This window comes from Gallus gallus, chromosome 15 (assembly GCF_016699485.2).
Source record: "Gallus gallus isolate bGalGal1 chromosome 15, bGalGal1.mat.broiler.GRCg7b, whole genome shotgun sequence".
Classification (NCBI taxonomy): domain Eukaryota; kingdom Metazoa; phylum Chordata; class Aves; order Galliformes; family Phasianidae; genus Gallus; species Gallus gallus.
In genome coordinates, this window is record NC_052546.1 from 3,406,398 (window position 1) to 3,427,930 (window position 21,533).

Consider the following 21,533-nt stretch of genomic DNA (forward strand, 5'->3'; position numbering starts at 1 on the left):
CAAGGTGCAAAGAATAGGCTCTGTGTGTTTGGACTATTGTAGTTTTGACTTTCATATTTCTAAACCTCGGGATTTAGATCTGAATCTTGAAAGTGATTCAGACTTTCGCCAGTTCTCCTGTCCTCAGCTGAAATACAATGTCGAGTTTTTTTGAAATAATTGTGCAGCTATGACCATTCCTTCAATAAGGCATTTTCTACATGAGCAGAATTCTTTGAAGTATGGAGCCATGAAGATGGCGAGGGCCAAAGGTGAAAGCTGTGCAATAGAAGTTTACATTCCAGTCAGAGGACGGGTTGGAGGGGTGAAGGAATTAGTCTATTGATATTCAGTGCTTTGACCTGCTAACAATAACTGTGGCGCGGGGGTTATAACAGAGGCACATCCCTACACTGTGTATCAGTGGAGGGAGACAGACCTTATCTGCTTTAGTTTGCTTCCGAGGAAAAATCAGCAGGGCTTTTGCCATGTGGTCACCAGTTGCTGCTACTGGGAGAATGGGGGAAAAATTGTTCATGATTCCTCCATCATTGCATCAGGTCTAATAATAAGTCAGCTACAGATCTGCAATCTGATGGGCATTTTTCAAAACCTGACTGATGCTGGGAAAGAGAAAATAAATTAATAGGGTATTCTCTGCCGGATTTTAAAGGGCATATAGACTAAGGAAAGCAACACCCTGCTGTTTTTTTCCCTTTTAAGATTAAAAAAAAAAAAATCCTCTTTTTCACTTTGAAAGTATTTTTTTTTTATAAAAAATAATCAAAGCAACACCAACAATTTTTTGACACCAGAGAATACTTTTCCCTTGGTATACAGCACATTTATAACACAGCTCAGCTAGGCCTGTGGGTAAAATTTTGTGCTGGGGATCTGCACTTTCACTAACGCAAACCCAACAAGATTTAGCTCATTCAGTGGAAGAAGCCAGTAGATATTTAGCAGCAGGGCATTATGGGCTCTGGCTGTGGTTTTACCTCCATCCTCTGTCTCTAGCAATCACTTCCCGGATCCATGGTTTTGCTTTTCTCTGACCATTTATGACTACCTTGGTAGCTAGACAACAGCATAATTCACAAAATAAAATAGTACAATATTTTGTAGCGTGAGGCACAAATCAGTGAACAGTTGAGAGTCTGTCTGTCTTTAGGAATGTAAAATTTAGACATGTAGACAACTTGATTACATCACCTAGTTAATTTTTGCCTGATGTCCAGCAGTTTTCAGGCCCTGGCATAGCTTTTTTTTTTTTTTTTTTTTTTAATGCATTCAGATTGGAAACATCTTTCTTTTCTCCATATAAAATAAATCTTGAGCTTAGTATTCTATCTTACCTAAAAAAAGTCTAGCTTCCTGATCACTGAAGTCACAGGCTAAGATCAGTGGGCTGCTTGGGCTGTTCATTGCTCAGTGGCAGAAGTACTCTTTATCTAGAAGATGATCAGAGATAAAACACCTGGTCAGGACTTTCTGAGCTGCACTTTATTAACATGGTCATCTCCAAAAAGATTATCTCACTTCTCAACAAAACCCCAGGCCAGAAAACCATATAGAATCTTTGTCTGACATATTCAAGAAGGAGAAGACCCAATGGGCTGAAAGATCACCTTTAGTTTGAGACATGCTTATTCAGATGCTGATTTAGTTGGAAGGAAAGGTATTTGAGTAAAACTAGCATTCTGTGTGACTGAAAGTGCAGGTGAGGTGCCATCCGGGCAATCACCTGCCTTATCTCAAACACAAAACCAACTACAATGCTGACTGCAAAGTTACTGCAAAAACCCACTCCTGAGCAAATAAGAGGCAATAATAGGTTTTCATTCCAAATGAAGATTTCAATCCTGCCAGTGTTGACTTCAATTGTACGTTAAAATAAAACAAAACTTACAATCCTTATCAATAATTCCTAATCATAGCAAACATGCTGAGCCAGCAAACTGTGAGCTGTTTGAATGGCCAGTGCAGAGCATTCAGCCTGCTTCATAAAAGCAGTATTTTTCAGAATATCATACAAATAACCATTTCAGTAATCCTTTTGATATGTTGCCGCAAACACATGGCTCCTTTCAGGGACACTGATAAGTGAGCATTCGCTACAGGCACTAGGGGCCCATCAGCATGCCACGATGCCTGCCAAAATCACAGGCTTTGCCCAGTGCAGCATATTGTTGCTTTACACTGAGCTGAAGTCAGAGGGAAAATTTATGAAGAGAAACACTCCTGAACTCTGAGCAGGGCTCTAGTATGCCAAAGGCTATCTCCAGTCTGTAGGTAGGTAGGTAGGTAGGTCTTACTTTACAAATGGCTAGAGTTCTTTCTATTTTAATTACAGGTTTTCAGTTGTATTTTGTTTTGGTTTATTTTTGAAAAGAAAAAAAAAAAAAAAAAAAAACAACCAAAGCTGGCTTGATGGTCATTATATGATCCCTGTAGTTGTAAAAGCTTTATCCAAGCTCCTGCTCTGCCCAGACGTCTTGCGTGACCCTGGGTAAATCACTTCACACCTCCCTGCCTCAGTTTCCCATTTGTGTAAATTATTTGCCTAACTCCTAGGGAGATCAGCAGCACAGCGACGGTCTGACACTTCATGGACTATTGGACTTACTGTCTGCTGCATTACTGTAGTGCTGAGGCCACATCACCAGGGCTCCAGTGAGGGATGTCTGACACTAAAAATAAGAATTTGAAGGACTTTGTCTCAGAGAGCTGCAGTGTGAAGTAAGGAATGGGTAAAGACAGATGGGACCGTCCTGTGAAATAATTAAACGATATTGATCATTGTGACAGGTTGTGAACTTCAAAAAACAAGCAGCCAAATGGTTAAAAATGAAAGTTTCAGTTGGGTAATGTGAGGCTGCCCCATGAATATTTAAGAGATGCTTTCCTCCAGAATGAGGGACAGCTTGGGAGATAGCACAAAGGTGTTTGTTTTACAGCGAACAATTAGGTTGATCAGTTAAAGCTTAGATATTTGTCTCCATGTGCAGAATAAACAATGAGCACACCAGTGGGAGACAGTGAACAGAACAGCTCCGTCAAACGTGGCTGATAACACAGCTCTGCTGTTATCCTGTGGCTGAAGCTGCTCACAGCCCTGGTAAGCACGGTGCAGGCACTCAGCTGGGCCCAGGTCAGTTAATGGGTGAGCAAAGTGCGAGGGGAGAAGACATACCTTCCTCTCAGCTGCCCCTGCTTTGCTCCCTCTCCTCACCCTGTACCGAATTTCTAGTCGTTTCCTTTAATTTCACATGTTGAAAAGACTGAGTGATCCTTTCCTCAGATGGTCTTTCTAGAACCCCCAACAGAGTGTGAATAATTATTCCCACTCTGTTGGGGCTTTGATAAGGCTCTTATGGCTGCCTTTTGCTCAGCCTCTCAGCTTTTGTTCCTGCTAAAGTTATTTTCTTTCTTAGGAAATGACCAAAAAAAAAAAAAGGTAAGAACTGTAAAAATGATCAAGCAGAACTGTAGTTTTAATAATAGTAATAACAGTGAAAATGTTGGCTTGAAAACCATAAGTGGTGGTTATTTCTATGTTATGGAGAGCACAGTTTAGAAAAACAATTGCATGGAGCACAGTCTGAGATGTCTGAATCTGAACTTTGGCTGCTGTCGGGGAGCACTGAGCTGAGCACTGTTTGGGCCGAATGCAGTGGGTGAGGTTTAACGATGTCACAGGTTTTTAATGTTTGTAGCTTTTGGTGAGTATGGAGAACCAAGCGTGTTTAAAGCCCTATGTGAATAAATGGGGAGGCCCTGTGATTTAGGAATCAAAGCACAGAGCTGCCTTCTCTTCTCCATTGAAAGAGGTATGGGGGTACTACAGTTGACTAAACAAAACGCTTTGTCTGCACGTATGTATGCTCTGATGCTCGGGGGACTAGGGAAAGAGGTTAATCCTAAACTCAAACATCCCTTCAAACACTGATTAGCTGTCTTAATACAAAGGACCACACATCACAAAGGAGTCCATTTTAACCTTTCTACCTCCGTTTGTGTTTTACCAAACAAACAGGCCAAACTGTTGGCTGTTACTGGCACTGGAGCCGAGGTAAGTGGAGTTGCTCAGCCAGGTGTGACTGCGGGCACACCGTGCCCAGAGCATGCACACATCACAGCAGGATGGAAGGAGCGATCGCTTCGAGAAAAAAAGCCTATTCCAGACTTTTCAAAACCAACCTGTAGTACATATTTGGGTCTAATATTAAAAGGAAATATACCTGTAGCCTATAGGTTACCACGGCCATCTTCTTGTAGGCATTGCAGTGCTGGGGAGCGGCACAAGATCAAAGTAATGGCGCATACAGATATATTGGCATTTTGAGATTGGAAGATAAATAATTCATACATTGAAAACAGGACTGGGCTGGGGATATTATAGATTAATTCCATCTCACCATTTTTTTCCCTCTCACTCCCCCCCCCTTTTTTTTTGCTAGTGGGAGACCTACTGCCCTTGTCCCTTTCTTCTGATTTCTGAATCTGCCACAGGCACTGTTAGAATTACAGCAGTGATAAGAAAAAATCAGGCGTGGGATTTGAATTAATGCTTTTAGACAAATCTCCATTCCATCTCTAATTCTAATGCTAATTACATTTGCAGATCAAAGCCTGTTCGTTAAAGTTTTGCTTTTGAATACATGTAAAGATTTTACTTTTTTTATTTGATATTTTTTTTCCCAGTTTTGGAGAAATGCTCCTTCCAGTAGAGACCAGATGTTCTAAAATACCCCTTTAGAGCGGCACTGCTTTGGTTCTCTGTTTTCCTTTCTTTGAATCTTTTGTACACACTGGGTAGAGCATTGTTCTGATACCGTATAGGCAATCCATCTTTCTGACTTACTCAGTTTCTGTTCAGAAAAAGCCAATGATAACTTAATAAGTGAACACAAGGAATCGCAAATATGTTTGATTACATATGCTCAGCATTGCGGATATTCAGAAACTGTATCACCTTCAATAAGATTAAGAGATTGCAATGAAGAGATTTATATATAGAGAGAGAAAGATAATTGAGTTATTTTTATGTTCCCTCTGACTCCAATGTTCGCATAATTTGTATTTTCCACCTGCTTCTACAACTAGGAGAGCTAGAAGTTATTTCTTCTCTTCCTTTTTTTTCTCCTCTGTGAAGCAGAACATTTTTAACATGGCCTCCTTATATTTGGGCTTTCAGAAACAAGAACAAAGATCCCGTGCCTCAAGAGAAAACCATAAAAGTTGGCAATACAGGCACAAGTCTGATTGCACTCAAATTCAAGCTTGGCATGTCCACACATGTTGTAGGAACAGAGCCTATTTTGCAAGTGTCAGATAATGAAAGTCAGGGAAAGTCAGAAATTTTTAACACCACAACATAAGTCAGAGATTTTTAACACCAGACCCTCAGGGGTTGTAGCAAAAGAGTACAAGCTCATTTCAGGAGGAAATAAAAAGAAGGAAAAAGAGAATGGTGGAATCGAAGTGTGAAAAGAGGGGATTAGGTGGTGAAAGGGGCTGGATTGCATGCAGGAGGAAGCAGAAAAGGTTCAGAGGGTGAAAAAGCCAATTAGTGGAGTATAAATCTAAAAAAGCCAATTTCTGAAATAAAGAGGTGTTAACTTAAGGCAGCAAGAGAGGATTAGTCAAGGAAGTGACAGGCTGCAGTTGGGAAGAGTGGGATTCTGAAAGCTGATCAGGACTGGAAACAACTACAATATATCATATATATTTATAAGGTTTTTAAACTGTGTAATGAAATCTGGCCCCTTTTCCAGACTCCCTCCATCACGTCCCCCCAGAGGTGTGCTGCAGATAGCCGAGCTCTGGCTTATGCCATCTATCTGCAGGCAGCAGCAAAGGCCCTGCTGACTCAGGCGAATTGCTTGTGGAATCTCCTTAGATGTCAGGCACAGTGTGACTCTTCCTATCTTTGCAGCAAAAGGAAAACAGTCAACAAGAATCATTACCTCAGCTACGACAGAGCTGTTCAGTGGTTTCCATTCCGTCAGATCTGACAGTCACCGGGTACAAAAGGTCCCCACTCAGCATGGGGCAGCTTTTCTGTACCCTTCCCCAATACCTGCGAGTATCTCAGTCTTGATCCTGGTACAGTAGTTAAAATCCTCCTGCATACAGGTTGGTACAAATGCCTATAACCCCTCCAAAAAGCCTTGGGTTCCCATTCACCAGAAATCCTTTCCCTGGAATTTTTTTCCCAATGTTTGTTGGGTTTCTCCCATGGCAGATTCTGTTCTCACCTGCCTGGCACTCTGCAGAGAATGCAGCTCATCTACTCGAGCAGACATGATGCTGTGATTCTTGCCCATTTGATACAGATTTTTTCCCCCATTGGAAACCAAAAAGTCTGCAGGGGAAAAAGTCAAAACCAAAACAGAATTCTGCTCACACACAGCCACATATATTTGCAATGAATTCAGTTATTTACAATTTTAGTAAATGTATGCAAAGGCTTTTGGATGTGAATTGGCAACCCTGAAAAATCTCACCCCGAAGACTGCACGTTTGGCAGGAAGCACAGAATTACCTGGGTGTTAAGAAATCATATAAGGTATTGCCAGAAAAAGCTGCTTGCAATGTACAACTTGCTCTACTGCTATGTAGGAATTACATTATTTATGTCTGACTAGCATTTGCTGTACTCTCATCTATTCCTTAGAATTTTATGTACACAGACACAGATCACACTTGTGACTATGGGGATGTCCCATTGACACAAGACTCTTGGAAGATGTTTAACTAGAAGAAAAAAACTCTACCCTTCTGTATCCTACAGTGGAGAATGAGAGAAGATATGTTATCCAGATTCAATTTGCCATACTATATCTATACCGTTGGAAGATACAGATCCATATGGAAGAAGAATAAATAAAACATGAACTGTAACAGGCCAAGCTTTCAGCTGGATTAAATCAGCATTTCTTCCTTAAACACACTGGAACTGTGCCTATTTATATCTAAGAATCTAGACGGTTATCTGGGCTTGCCAGCTCACTGTAGGGATAAACACAGCTCTAACCAATTATATGTTCATTAGAGTCAAGACAGAAAGGGTAGAAAAAGCCAAAACTCAAAACCAGTCAGCATTTATGCTCTTGTTCTTTTACCAAATGAAATATTAACATTTTGTGGAATGCTTTTTCCACGTGGATAAATGTAAAGCCTAATGTCAATGCTGTTTTAGAGCTACTTGGGAGTTACTTTATGAATGGGTTTGGGATATTTTTGGCTTGCTGGTATGTCAGCCTTCTTAGCACAACAGTCATCCCAGTAAAAAAGTATTAACACTATATCACTAAAAGTACTTATCACTAAACTTACAGGAGTTATAGATGTGATATGGATACCTTAATCTCTACAACTGCTTCACAAAGTTTCAGTCTGACATACTGTGGTACAAAATCACATGCATACAAGTCCTAACCTGCAGCCTACCGCTAACATTAATCTGACAGTGAACACCTGGAAATCAGGGAAGGACAGAAATTTAAATATAATTCACATGTTGTGCCCAGTAAGCTGAAATTTAGCCCAGTATAAAAAAGCAGCAAAAAGACTCGTGAACTGTGGCTGTCCCATTTGAATCGTGGTCACATACATGAAGCACCAACTGGCCCTCCACAGGCACCCTGGATTTATGCCCTGCTACTTAATGAACCAGCTGCAAGGAATATAAACCCATCAAAGTGTCAGCAATCCCTGGCGTTTACCCTTACATTGGTTCTATCACTTAAGGTGTTCTCCCCCAGTGTTGGAACACCGCCATTCTGACTTGCATACGATCGTATGTGCAGACTTGGGCACACACGTGTTGCAAGCTGTTCCTTTGAAGGACTGTAAGAAAGTATTTCATAATCCCAAAGCAAAACTCTTTCAGAAGGTATGCAGCCAGGACGTGTTGGCAGTTTTTTCAAAGGTGTTAGGAAAGGTGATATAAAGAAATCAGAGCTTATAAAGAAAGAACTAGGCAAATGTCTCTCAAAAGCAAGCAAACACACTAACAGCAGATATGTCTTTTTTTTTTTTTTTAAGGTCAGTGCTGTATTTTACCAATGTAATATCTATTTTAGCTGTTGGTTTTATGTTCAGGCTCCAAATCTTTTGTTTCACTATGATGACCCATAGCCTTTTTTCCCATGAGGACGGATGTGTCAATGTGCTCATAAATCTGTGGCACTTCTTTGTAGTCATCACCCTTAGGCCATGGCTCACACATTGAGAATGACTGTCCTAATAAATTTCTCACTTTTCTGGTTCAGAGTTCTGCTTTCAGATTGTCATGGATTTAGGGGTTGGAGGAGGACAGGGAGGTTATTTTTGTGAGCACCAAGCTTCTGAAGGCTTGAAGAAACTCGGTCAGTAACAGAGGTATTAGGATTTCCTGAAGATGGGTGAACTGAGGAGAATCTCTCTCTAGCAGAAGAATGAAGGAGAAAACCTAAAAGGACTTGTCAAGTCCTTTTCTAATATCCCTGGTTTCTCAACTAATAATGAAGACTTCTTATCAACATCTTTTGATCCAGTGATGCAGTCTCTCTGAAACAATGACACAGTATTGCACATCCTTGCTCTGGCAATGGGTATCCTAATCTTGAGCAATAATAGATGGAAGATGTAAAAGCAGCACAGCAGGAACCAGCAGCACTGCCTCCAGGGCTGCCCGTCGGGGTGTGGCTGCAGGTGCGTTCTCCTGTGTTACAGCAGGATCACAGGGAAGCAGCAGCAGCATTACTGAGTGATAAGGGACTTCTGTAGAGCCCTCACTGCGTAGTTAATGGCTGTTGTTATCAAAGTGAGCTCTATTTTGGCTTGCATATCTTATTTTTATATGATCTTTGTCATTCAGTACATAGATAATATTTTTCTTTATATGTTTTAGAGATTAGACAATATGGTCCATTTTAACAGCAGGAGAACTGCACAGAGATATTTAGGCTGGAAGTAGTCATTTATTTAAGCTTTGAGACATGGAAGGCCTGATTTCTTTCAGAGCAGTTTTTATTATAAAGTGTAAATTGCTCTGCACTTCTGCAAATCAGTCTTAAGAGCCTCTGCTTAGATGTGGAGTAGGGACAACATAAAGTAATAATCTTCTGAAAAATACAGTTTAAGTGCTTGCACTGGCATCCCATTCTGCAGCTGAATTCAGCTCCCCGGGACAGCTTCCTTAACTGTGAAAGCACCTTCCATCTTTCTGCAAGCATTTGATAAAACATGCCTTAACTTCTGCACAAGCTCTTCTCGCTCCTGTCCCATTGATTCCAAGAGCCAGTATCCTTGTCCTGATAATTCCAGTCTCACTGAGAGCTTTATGCCATTAAAATTCTCAAGGGTCTTCACATTTCCCTCCTATCTTGACAAATCTGTTTACTCCTGACACTCCCATACTGATCTCCTCCTGCAGTTTTCAGTACCCTCTTGGTCCAGTCATTCTTAGCAATGGAGCAGGTGAAAGAGCAGTTCAGTCAAATCCAGACTCAGTAAGAGATTCAGACACTGACAAACCATTAGATGCTTTGGATGATGAACTCTAGCAATTGTTTAGTGCAAATGTGTAAACCACAATATCTCCAAAGTTTATATTCTGGATAGCTTAATGTGAGCTTTCAAAGGGTCCTCACTACAAACTATAGATTGCTTCAAAATAAACCTTGCCAGAATTCTTAGCATACAATCATATTATGACTAATATGGCTATCTTTAATAATTGGTTGCAATACCAACTCTGCCTATGGTGCAAGCCTTTCAATCCATCGACTATATGTCACATTCCCAGAAGCAATCTGCAGCTTTTATCTACATCTGTGACTGCCACATGTGTACATCTAAAGACAATGTTTTTTGTTTTTTTCAAATAGAAGTCAAGATTCCAGTTTGCTTTCACTTAACCTTGTAATTTGTTTCTAACATCCCCATATTTCCTCACATTATCAGTGAGGTCTGATCAGCTAATGGCAGCTGCAAAATAACTGTGGCAGAGAAAGTCTTTGTCTTTTGAAGTGTCTGTCCTTTCTGCTTTGCTTATTTTCCGCTTGCTGTAATTTCCTCCACCATTCAAGCACCACGGAAGTTGTAAGTGGGAAATGGGAAAACTAATCTGGTTATTAGCTGAAGCATGGGCTGCTCAGCAGCTTCCCAGGGTGAGCTGTACAAAGAGCTTTCTTACTAGGGAAAATACCGACCCCGGCATTTTCAGATCTCTTGCAGAGACAGGTCAGGTGAGTCTCCGATCAGACATTAAGTAATTATTTTAATCCAGAAAAATTTAAAGGAGAGGGAAAGATTTTAAATAGTGACTTCCTAGGACAGACTTAATAGGAAAATTCATATTAAGGTCTCTGAATGTGAGTTCTCAACAGTGGAAAATTACTATATGAAATATGCATACAAATGGATGTTGCTCACAAACAAGGGTAATTTATGGTTAACTTTTACAGTCTAGGCAGCTAAGGAACAATTTAATTGTCTGGGAATTCAGGAAAGGAACCTGTTTACAAAGAGTAGAAAGAGTGGGCCAAATTCTGTTCTCAGGGCGAAACTGACAACTGTAAAATGTCTACACATTTTGTAGAATACACCTAGGCAGGTGTATGCAGGCTTCATTTGGACTCCGCATAACAAGTTTGCTGGGAAGCAAAATCTGCAGCAGAATAAACACTGGTGTGTTTTGTTGTAGATTGCCTGCATTTGCCTTTTCACGCACCCTTTCAACCTGTTAGTGGTCCACATACACAGTGAAACCCAAGGTGCTGGAGAAGCACATTTGTTTATAAAGTCATTATATCTGAACTGATTTCTGTAGCACAATGTCTTCTAACCTCTAATATCTTCTAATCCAAACCTTAGTTTCTTTATTCACTGTTCTAATTCATAAAGTTCAGTCCTGAAAACATGAATATTACTCAAGAGGCAAATGCCTTGTTCTGGTTTTTGTAACAACTCGTGAAGAAGTTTTGTACCCAGACCTGACATACCAGCTTTCATCTCAATCCCTGTATTGCTACAGGAGGAGTAAGAAAATTATTTTCAAGGAAAATAAATTGATCTTTTTGATGAATGATGAGTTGATGAACGTCTATATAATGAAAGACAGCTGAGCTTGCAGTGACCCGAAGAGATGTTTGCAGCAAACTGACAAGCCTGCATAGCTCCCATTAGTGTTGCAAGTTGTGCACAAGTTGAGTGAGGAAAATGGATGCCAATTAATGTGTTTATAGTGGAAAATGCTGCTTCCAGTATGCTGTTCCCCAGCTGAGCTGAGAGTGACTTCCCAAGATAAGACCCTGCTGTTACTCAGCTTCTAAATAAGGTGAGGGAAGCTTGGGTGATGGGAGGTTCAGATGGCAAAGTGAATTTGCCTTGGTGAATTTGAAGTGCTTACATTGCAGTCTGCAGTTCAGCTGCTTACCTGGTTTCTGGGTGCTTTTTTATTTACTGTCAGCATAACAAACCTTGTCCTCTGTTGATAAGGAGCCTTAGTACTCAGCTTAGTCCACCAATTTTCCCTCTGCCTCACCAAGCTTTTATAGTGTCACATTTATTTTGGTGACTACAATGTATTTGTTTGTAAGCCCTCTCACCAGGCTGCAGTGCATGTTAATTCATTAAGCCTGGCTGAATGTAAAATTACAGCACAACAATGAGAATGTTGTCCCTGTACTGCTGTATAATTGGTCATCCAGGGAAACCTGAATTCCCTTCTTCAGGGGAACGTTTTGTAATTCATAGCAGTTAAAACCACTAGTTATTCAAGTAGGTTAATTCTCTCTCCAGTATCTTCACTTAGATAGGTATCTTGTAAAGGATCTCTGATGTGGGCAAATAGAATGATCTGCATCTATTCCACCTCAGGCTCTGATTTCACAAGCTGAACAAAGCTGGATTCACTCCATACTGGATTAACAGACTTCTAGCAAAAACAACTTGTGCTATAGGAAATGTGGTGACATAAGTTCAGCTTGGTCCTGAACTCAAGTGGTCATCAGAGGATATGTGGGCACTTTTGGTAGGAACAGAGGTGCTATGCACTCTCCTGTAGGTGAATCTTTTCTTATTCTCTTCTTCAAAATGAAGTTACACTGAACCTGCTTGCAGCTTCCTTGCAGCTTTAGTTATACTGATCTTTCTTATTTCCTATCCAGAGCTAACTGGGCTGATTGAACTAAGTGACTGCCATGCTTTAACCGAGGTATAAACTGAGAAATATAAGAAATTATCTTTAATAGACAAATACAAGAAGTATACAGATGAATTTTAACTTGGCTCCTTCTCTATTTCTAAAAGGCGATCACGTAGTTCATAAGTAAATTAAACCAAATACAAATGGGACAGGCTCCTTCTGTCAGTATGGCAGGGTGAATTAGAGGTAGAGGTGTGGGCTGCTGTTGTATGTTGCTTCCTCTGCAGGGCTGTTGAAGATGTGGGGCCATCCTGCAGAAGGGCAAAGTCTCACCACAGGCAGTGACAGCACAGGTGGTCTGCAGCCACCTCACCTTCTGGCAAAGAGCTGTGCTCCATTTCTGAAACTCATTTTGTGTGCACGCTAAGCATAAACAATGTATAGTACTTAAATTCCACCAGCCATGATATATATTAGGGCTTGTCACAGCATGCATAAGATGTAAAAGTCTGCAGGAGTACTTTGCTGACACGGGCTAGGAATTGACAGAGTGATTAGCGGTGGCTAATTTTCCTTTCAGCAACTTAATCTTACGGCAATAGAATCCCACTGTACAAGGAATATACTGCTCCCAGCCTCTACCTCTCAGTGCCATTTTTGCTCGTATTCTTTGAGGCCTATGTTTGCTGACCATAATTACTGTGCCTGCACAAGTCCATACCAGCTGTGGAAGCACACAGAGGTGGCTGCATGAAGCAGAGGTGCAATGCTGCATATCCTGCCTTGTGATGCGCTTGGAGGTAGTGGGGACAAATAATCCAAGGAAAAAATAGCTCCCTCTGACTGCCCACAGTTCCATTTTTTCATAGTTTAGTATTTGTTTCTTTTGATTGTATGGTAAACTGGCTAAAGTTTTCACCTGGTGTGATTGCAGTGAACTCAGTTTACAGTGGTGGAGAACCAGAGTAACAGTGAATTTTCAGGGAGTAAAGAACAGGGAGAAAATAGAAACAGTTCATGGGGTATCACATATTTTAGAACAACGGAAACTTTCAAGAGTGTCAGAAATGTTCCCCTTTCTTTGCTCTGACTCTTTAATTTTTTCTTCTTGCACCAAAATAGACTATTTGTTTATTACGGCAGGAACTAATATTTTCCCTGTAGCCAGTTAAAAGAAATACATCCTCTTTGTGGCTTTGAAAATCCCTACAGGATTATGAATGAATACTTCAAGAGTGTATTATAAATTCAGACATGTCTATTGGGCTTTCAAGTATCACAGCGGGAGCTTCTTACTGAGGCAACCTGAGGGTAAAGGCTTTCCCACCTTTCCAAAGTGACTCCTCCCACAGAATTTTCTTAGGCTGAAGTTAAAAAAAATAAAAAACCACCCTACCTAGCTGAGCTTCTTAGTGCTCCCTCATTCTAAGCGGAGCTGAATATAGGTATAATTTAGTGCAATCACATACCCAGCCATTGCTCGGGTGCCTGCTCAGCTTTGCTGCCACGTGCAATGTCCTGCGCAATTTTCAGTGGTGGGTTGTTGTTTGAAATCAATGTGCTTTTTATTTTAAAGGCTGAGCAGGCTAATTAAAAAACTTGTTTGCCAGCACGTGCTATTCTAGCTGTGCTATGAGCACCTGTCATTATCTCGTCCAAATTCCACTGTTGCCCCTGCTTGCCAACTGGCAGCGTCACAGCACTGTGACAGTGATTACAAAGTAGGATTAGACATAGCCCATTTCTCCCATCCCCTGCTGCGAGTGCTGAACCAGCAACTTTGCCATGTTTTGATCAGATGCACTCAGCACTGACATATAAATCAGGGACAGTACTAAAGGGATAGGGGAAGAATCAGCAACAAAGAGCCAAAATCAAGGGCAGCTTGGAAGAAAAAATGGGACTAAAGAGAGCTTAAAAAGCACACAGCTTTGAATCTATATGTACTTACTTCTAAGGGGGATAAGGGGAGTTGATACTTTCAAATGAATTCATGCATTTTCTCATTTTGGAATGCGCATCGCCCCAGTAAGAAACCTCCAGTGGGCTGAGCCTCAGAATGCAGTGCAGGATGAAAATGAGTTTCAACTGGAAATTGTTAAGGGCAGTTGTTAAGATCTCTGAAATTTAAGAACCACCCACAGCAGCTGGTGTAGGTGGTACTTGTAACACTGTGCTTGATGTTGACTTAATGGCTCAGCAGATGTGTATGGGTGTAACTTCTTCACAAAGATTTGGGAGCTTAGAAGCAGGAGGGGGACCAACTTTTTATACAGTCTGATAGCGATAGGGCAAGGGAGAATGGCTTTAAAGTAAATAACGGGAGGTTTCAGTTAGATGTCAGGAAGAAATTTTTTACTCGGAGGGTGGTGAGGCGTTGGCACAGCTGCCTGGGTGGGTGTGGATGCCCCATCCCTGGAGGCATTCAAGGCCAGGTTGGATGGGGCCCTGGGCAGCCTGAGCTGGTGATAGCCCTGCCCATGGCTGGGGAATTGGAACTGGATGGTTTTTAAGGTCCCCTCCAACTGAAACCAATCTATGTTATGATTAGCAAAAAGGCTTAAAGACATAAATAAATTATCTTTATGGATGCCTGCTAAAAATATAGGGCAATAGGAAGAAAAAAGCTGAAGAGGATGATGATCTTTCATGGATCTCATGGTGATCTTTTGAGGATTTTACTTGTTCTTTTAGTTATCAGAAAGAAGCTGTGGTATTATGGTGCTCCAATATTGCAGCAAAGGAGAAAGATCTGATGTTGGTAACTGTTCTTACAACATACAGGACATGGAGCATAAGGAAGAGGAAACATGTTGTACTGATCATGTCTGATGCCTAAGTGTGCCTTCCTAATACTTTGCTAGCGTTTTTCTGAAAGTAGCCACCATTAAAGAAAGTAATTAACTTTAAAAAGGAAGATTCTGAATAAGAGTCACAAGGAAAACTTTCACAGTGAGACATATTCATTTTTGCAATATATTGCTATGCCATTTTTTTAGTTTGCAATTGTAGTTGCTAACTGCGTAAACCCTCACTTTACAACACAAAATCCCATGCATGCAGAAGAAAAACCAGTGCACGATATCTGATACACAGACACACCCACAAATTACTGCATAGATACTCAATTTTAAACTCTTACAAAAATTCTATCACATCTCTCGAAGAACTATTTAAATCTTAAATATATGGTATGCTCAGGCATCTTTGCAGTACAGCAGTCTAAGACACAACCACTCCTCGATTACTTTACAGTACAGTCTGTGACTGAACTTCAGAAGGCTGTAGGAGAGGAACAGTGTAAAGCATCTGACGTGAGTTCATGTGATTAAGAAGAATGGCAAAGTGGCAACAAAAAGCTTCTGGGTTCAGCCAAACATAACTGTTAGACAAAAACCTCCTCACAATTATTCCATTTCATCGTGAATTTTTCAGCCTGAATACAAGAATTCTGTATTACCATTGGTGAAAATGAAGCGCTTTTGCTCCATGTGGCTTTCTAAACCTAATCATTTGTATTTATGACTACAAATAGAGATCATACACAGGGTCAAGCATTTTCTAAAATCCTCTGTTGCAGACTCACTCAGTACAATACATCCTGTAGTTTTAGTTGGCAAATATAACAGAAACAAGAACGAAAGCCATAAGATCTTAGGCACTTGAAAAAGAACAAGATTGTTATCTCCAGTTTTCAATTGCTATTAGTGAGAAAAGTAGCCAGCAATATGTAGGTCAGCATCAGTAGCTGCTTTGGTAGTCTGAGAACAGTTTAAAGGAAGGAAGAGGTTTCTCTTTGTGGTTGAATAAGTTACTCTATATCCATGAAGTAGCTGTGTCTCACTCCCAAAGGGAGAAGAATTATCAGCAAATGAATGAACAGGGCATTCTGTGTTATGCCAGTAGCACTGTCTTTGAAAACAAGGGAGACAAGAAAAATAGATTCAGTGTGGCTTTTATTTTCCTGTCTACCATTGTAAAGGATCTCCTCCATTAACTCATTCTTGTCAGGTTGAATTGAAAGTGACAGTTAATAACTTACACCAGCATCTGCTTTCACTTGATGGAGCAACAGAGCTCTGCAGTGTCCTCACAGTGTGTGGACAGACCTGGTTTGTGGGCAGAGTAATATCTTGTATTAGAGTATTAGGTACAGCTGGAATAAAAATACGGGTACGTTCTTGAGCCAGCAAGCTCTTCTTTATGTTACCTGGAAACTCCAGCTCTTACTGATGTGCTGGTAAAATCTAGTGGGTGTAAACATTCTGTTTCAACTAAGTTATCAGAAGTTCAGCTCCTTGCTGATACCACCCCACTCACTTAATTAAGCTGCACTGAGCTTTCCCAGCAGGCAGAATCTGGAGCTGAGATAGGAAAATAATGAATATTTTTATTTTACAGACTATGCAATGACTGATCCAGATGATAGCCTTTTCAGCAGTGTGGGAACCAAGCAGCTCCAACCAGTGACAGGGAAACCACGTCAGACCATGAGTGGTACCGTTCCTGCAGTGAATGTGCTGAGCAGCAGCCTGCCAGGTGGGGACCTGCACTGTGCTAACAGTTCAGGAAGGAGTGGGGCCTGGGCAGGCATGGTGCCTGGCAGTTAGTGTGGCTGTTTCCTAGTCATCTCTCCAATCCCTTCAACAATTTATAGTACAAACACTGTGTATTATACTATCTCTTCTAATCTAGAAAAAAAAAATTACATCAACGAATGCTTTGCTCTGCCTAAAATGGGCACTTGGCCTCTTCCGTGAGATCTTGCAGCACTCAAGTCATAGCAACAGATCTTTAACAGGCAGAAAGCATGCTTAAATTAAACCAATCCTCACCATTGCGTAAGGAGATGCATCACACCCTGCAAATTGTCTGGACATTCCTTAATAGTGTTTACTCTTGTCATCACGCTTTCAGTAATTTTCAAACACGAGAAAATATTGATGCCACATTTTATTTTGTTCTTTCATCAGTGTGTAGGACAGCATATTTTTGTTGCACTCACTTTATTCCCTCTGTCAGGTAGGGCAAATTTTGCCTTTAATTATACCCTCCTCTAGATGAACACTTATGTCCAAAGTGCTGATGTCTCCTAGCATTTCTACATCGACTGTCTCACAAACCATTAGGCTTGTTTGTTCCTTTTTCTTCACATTGTCATGTTGCTGTTTTTTGTAGTGTGATTTGTACTATTTCCCTTTCATCTTCACCTGAAACCTTTTCTGAACAGAACACATAGAAAAAAACCCAAAAATGTGGGACATATTTTCCTAGTGATGATCTTTACTGTTTGTCTTTCTTTCCTTCCTTTTCCATCCCTCCCCTTATTTCTCCAGATTCTTTTGCAGTGGCCTAGATTTAACATTCTTTTACAGAATATTCTTGTAGCTGCAAAATCCTGCTCACATCATATCGTGCTAGTCAGAAGAAGTTATTTAGGGCAGGGTCAGTCTTTTTGGTCTGCGTTTGCACACAGATGTCCTGAGCCAGAGCTGAAACTCAGAGATACTGCTATGATATGAATGGTAGCAGGAGAGCTAAATATATCTGTATACCTATATATAGGTATGCCTATATATAGGCAGGGGAAAGTAATAGTATCTAACATTTGAATGAAATCTATTCTGCTTGCTCACTTCATCTCTGATCCATAACAACACTCCTTCTCCTTTATTTTTTTGCAGGTCACCTACTTCCTTTCTTGCCCTTCTACAACCCCTGTCCTCAGCCTATTAATTTCCTTCTGATTCTTGAGCAGAATTATTGCTGTATTTTCACAGGTACTCACTGTAGCAAAAGGTAACAATGCTAGTGATCCACTGAAACAATGCTTAGAACTGTTACCTAAAAGGTCTAGCTTAGAGGGTACAATTCACAAAAGCAGCAGTTTGAAGTTAGGGTTGTGTTGCTGTTCTGTTGGCCACAACTCAAGCAAAACTGATTCCCAGTTTCGCTTCCAACAGCTGCTCATTTCTGCTTCTTCATCACAGATTACCATCTGTTCAGTTTTGTTGATTTGGTGCTTGGGTGGTTTTGCTCTTTACAAGACCTCGTATAATTTTTGGAAGAAAAGCCTAACAAAATAACCCTTACTTTTCCTTCCTCAGTTACTATCTGCAAACCAGAAAATCTCACAGTTCTTTAAGAAACTGCCGAAATAAAACTCTGATTGAGAAGAACAAAAGGGACAAGAATAAACAGGAATGAGAATTCCTTCAATGTGTTCTTACAGGACATGGAACCACAGGCTAATAGTATGCAGAGGCATTTTTTTCTAAAAAAAGAAAGCCTAATTTGACGAACTTGCAAGTAACTCAAGAGCTGCTGTTCCTGTCCCCTCAGTTGAGTGACTGTGTCATCAAAGGGCTTTTTGCATCCATAGCATCCAACAAACTAGCTTGAAAGTCTCAGGAATTTAGATAGCATCCTCTTCTTGGGTGTTGAGTGGGGCCTGCTGGATGTGATACCACGCTTTGTTCATTGGTAAGCTAAAGATCCTCTTCTCTGTGTAAGTGTGTGTGTGAAAGACAGAGTATCTGTGTCAGAATAGATGATCTCAGCTTAATTGCATTGCCTAATCATCCCATACAGGCTTATTTCATTTATTCTGTCTGACACAGTGAGTCTCTAAGAAACACAAACAATACAAGAATAAATAAACCCAAATAGTAATCATTCCTGCCATCGTAAGTGTTGAATGTTGCGGACAACGTAGATGAAAATGCTGACAGGTGATGCGGGGAGAATTGGAAAAGGAAATACATCTCCATTAGTATCATATCTCTATTGTAAATGATTTTGGACAAAGGAATATTTATTCCTTAGAGCTCACATATCTGAAAAGCATTGGAATTATGTTTGAAATGAGGGGAACTAGACAGGCATTCAGTACTTAGAGTACTTAGAAAATACTTAGAGTATTTTCAAAGGAGAGAATAGTCCTGTCTCTGTCTTGATGGTGGAGTATGATCAGAAAACCCAGGATTAATCCCCTGGGGCACTCAGGCTTCTTATGATAGAGTGGATGAGCTAACAACTACCTTCTAAATTCCTGACTGTGTTACAAACAGAAAACTTACTGAACCTCTGCTCTCAGAATAGTCCCTTCGCTCACTTTTTCACCCAGGTTGTGTGTATGAAATACATTTGTGCAGGACAGTAAGGACTTCTTGGCAAATATGTCACACATACCTTAGTATGGAGACTGCTGCCATTAGAATGACTTAGGAAACAGATCTGGACTCCTCACTTAGCACTTACAGGAACTTAATCTCTCAGTCACAACCCAGATGTGCAATTTCTCTTCCTGGGCAGCAGGAGATCTCAAATACATTTGTTTTCAGTGCTGCCCCTCTCTATGGTTTGCTTGCTTGCACTCGTCACACTCTAAATGTCTAACTGTGGGCATTTTTACAAATGTTCGTGGCTTATACTTGAACAGCATCTCAGGGTTTGTTACTGCGTAGAAGAACAGGATTAAAGTCAGGTGGCAAAGAATGGGATTTCCAAAGCCTTCAAAACTGACATAGACATGAATGAGAGGTAGGCTGGGACAAAAGGGGAAGGGATACCATAGACTGTCACTTCTAAAAAAGTATTTAATGTGGTGGAGTGTGATGATGACTCAGAAACAGAACAAATGCTTTAGATGCAGGAAAGAAGAAAAGGATGCACTTGACTGCTTTTTTAAGACTGCTTGCAAGTGAGACAATAATTCTTTCCCAACCAAAGTGACAATCAGCTGATATCCTGAAGCAGAATTGATTATTCAGCTTACCAAACACAATGTAAGTTGTCACCCAATTACACTAAATTGTTATAACAATGTATTATTTTCATCGCCATGCTGTAGAGCCTTAGTGACAGATCAGAATCCAATTTTCAGTGCCTCAACACAGAGAAGAATTGTAGATTCTTTCCCCAAAGACTTTATAGAAGATGATTGACAGGAAAAATACATGGAGTCTGGCCATTTGTATTGGTCAGCACAAGGAGCAATTGTATTACATCAGTTGTTTAACGAAGGCATTGCAAGGGAGTAGACATCTGAAAAGGTATTACAGGGATTACAATGCAATTACTTAGAAGATGTTTAAGAGATGCTCCACCTGTACACAGAGGCTTGGATGAGAAAATAATAATTAAGTGATAAAGGAGGCATCAAAAGGAGTAATTGTGGAAATAACACCTAGCTAGTATGTGAAATGTTGGGTAACAAATCCACAAAGAGCCTTGAAAGTAATTGAAGTGGTGAAAAAGGAGCATGTTGTAAAAGCAGGGCACAAACAGATAATGCTACAACACAACCAAGAAATCAGGAAGATAATCTGTGCAGCAACGTGTTGCTCACGTTTATTTTAAATAAGATGGAATTTAAATAAAATGGAATTTGTTGGTATTGGAAGAAAGAGGTTATACATACTAAGCTACAATTACGAGGAATCTTCATTTCTGTATGTAGGGAAGAAAAGGATTTTAGCTCTGTTATGTAAGTAGAAAACATTGCCTTTCTGTACAGCTTGGATAGGATGATCTACAGAGGAATAAACAAGTTAAAAATACAGTTCAACTTGTACCCTGGTGAAGATGATAAAAATAAAGAAAGCACGAAAGCTTGTAGGCAAATTATTGTCAGAAAGCAATGTTGAGATTTTAATTTGTAAGAGCTAAAAAGAAAAACAAACAAAAATAATTAACATTCTGTCTTTTAAAGAAAATTATCAACGTTGAAAATCAACATTATTTATGTGGACTACATGATGATATTTTCACTGAAGAATCACCAGCAGATTAAATGAAGAAAAAGTGAGCTGCTAGAAAAATCTTATTTTCCAAATACTAATGTGAAGTACTCAGTTTCTTTGGGGCTTCTGTAGGATTGTACACAAGAGTTCAAAACTGTCAAAGGAAAGAAATGTAAACATTCTTCTCACATCTATCTTCAAATGCTTGCATTTGGGTTTGTAGCTGGGGCAATTACTGACTAAATTACCTGCCTGCATATGTAATTAGTTAATCTGCTCTGTTTTTGTGGTACTGACAGCCTTTGTAATGGCGCCCTGTACTTTCACTGAGATCTATTAATTAAATCAAAGGACAGAGCCTAGAGGTTTCTGCATCCTCATGTAGGCTGAGTCACATGTTGATTCTGTTGTTCCATGTGATAACATGAATAGGCAGCTAGGTGGAATTAATTAATCATTCCCACTTGGGAACTAGTCATCTGCAGCAACAAATATTACTGTGTTTGCAAGTATCAGAAAGGGTGGGATTCTGAAGCTTTCTACTGTACGATAAGGCTTAGTGGGGACCTAGAGTCTCTCCTCATCTCTGTTAAATTCTAGATCATCTGAGGTTAAAAGAAACAAATTATATCTGCAAAATACCTCTTTTTAATCCAAAGACAGATCAATTG

At 40.2% G+C, this 21,533-nt stretch overlaps 1 long non-coding RNA gene across 1 annotated transcript; it reads left to right on the forward strand.

Moving 5' to 3' along the window:
• Window positions 1-2,951: 2,951 nt before the first annotated feature.
• On the forward strand, window positions 2,952-20,016 carry LOC121106883. Its single transcript, XR_005840124.1, has 3 exons — window positions 2,952-3,097; window positions 16,520-16,657; window positions 18,226-20,016. It is a non-coding gene; the product is annotated as an uncharacterized LOC121106883 (long non-coding RNA).
• The last annotated feature ends 1,517 nt before the right edge of the window (window positions 20,017-21,533 follow it).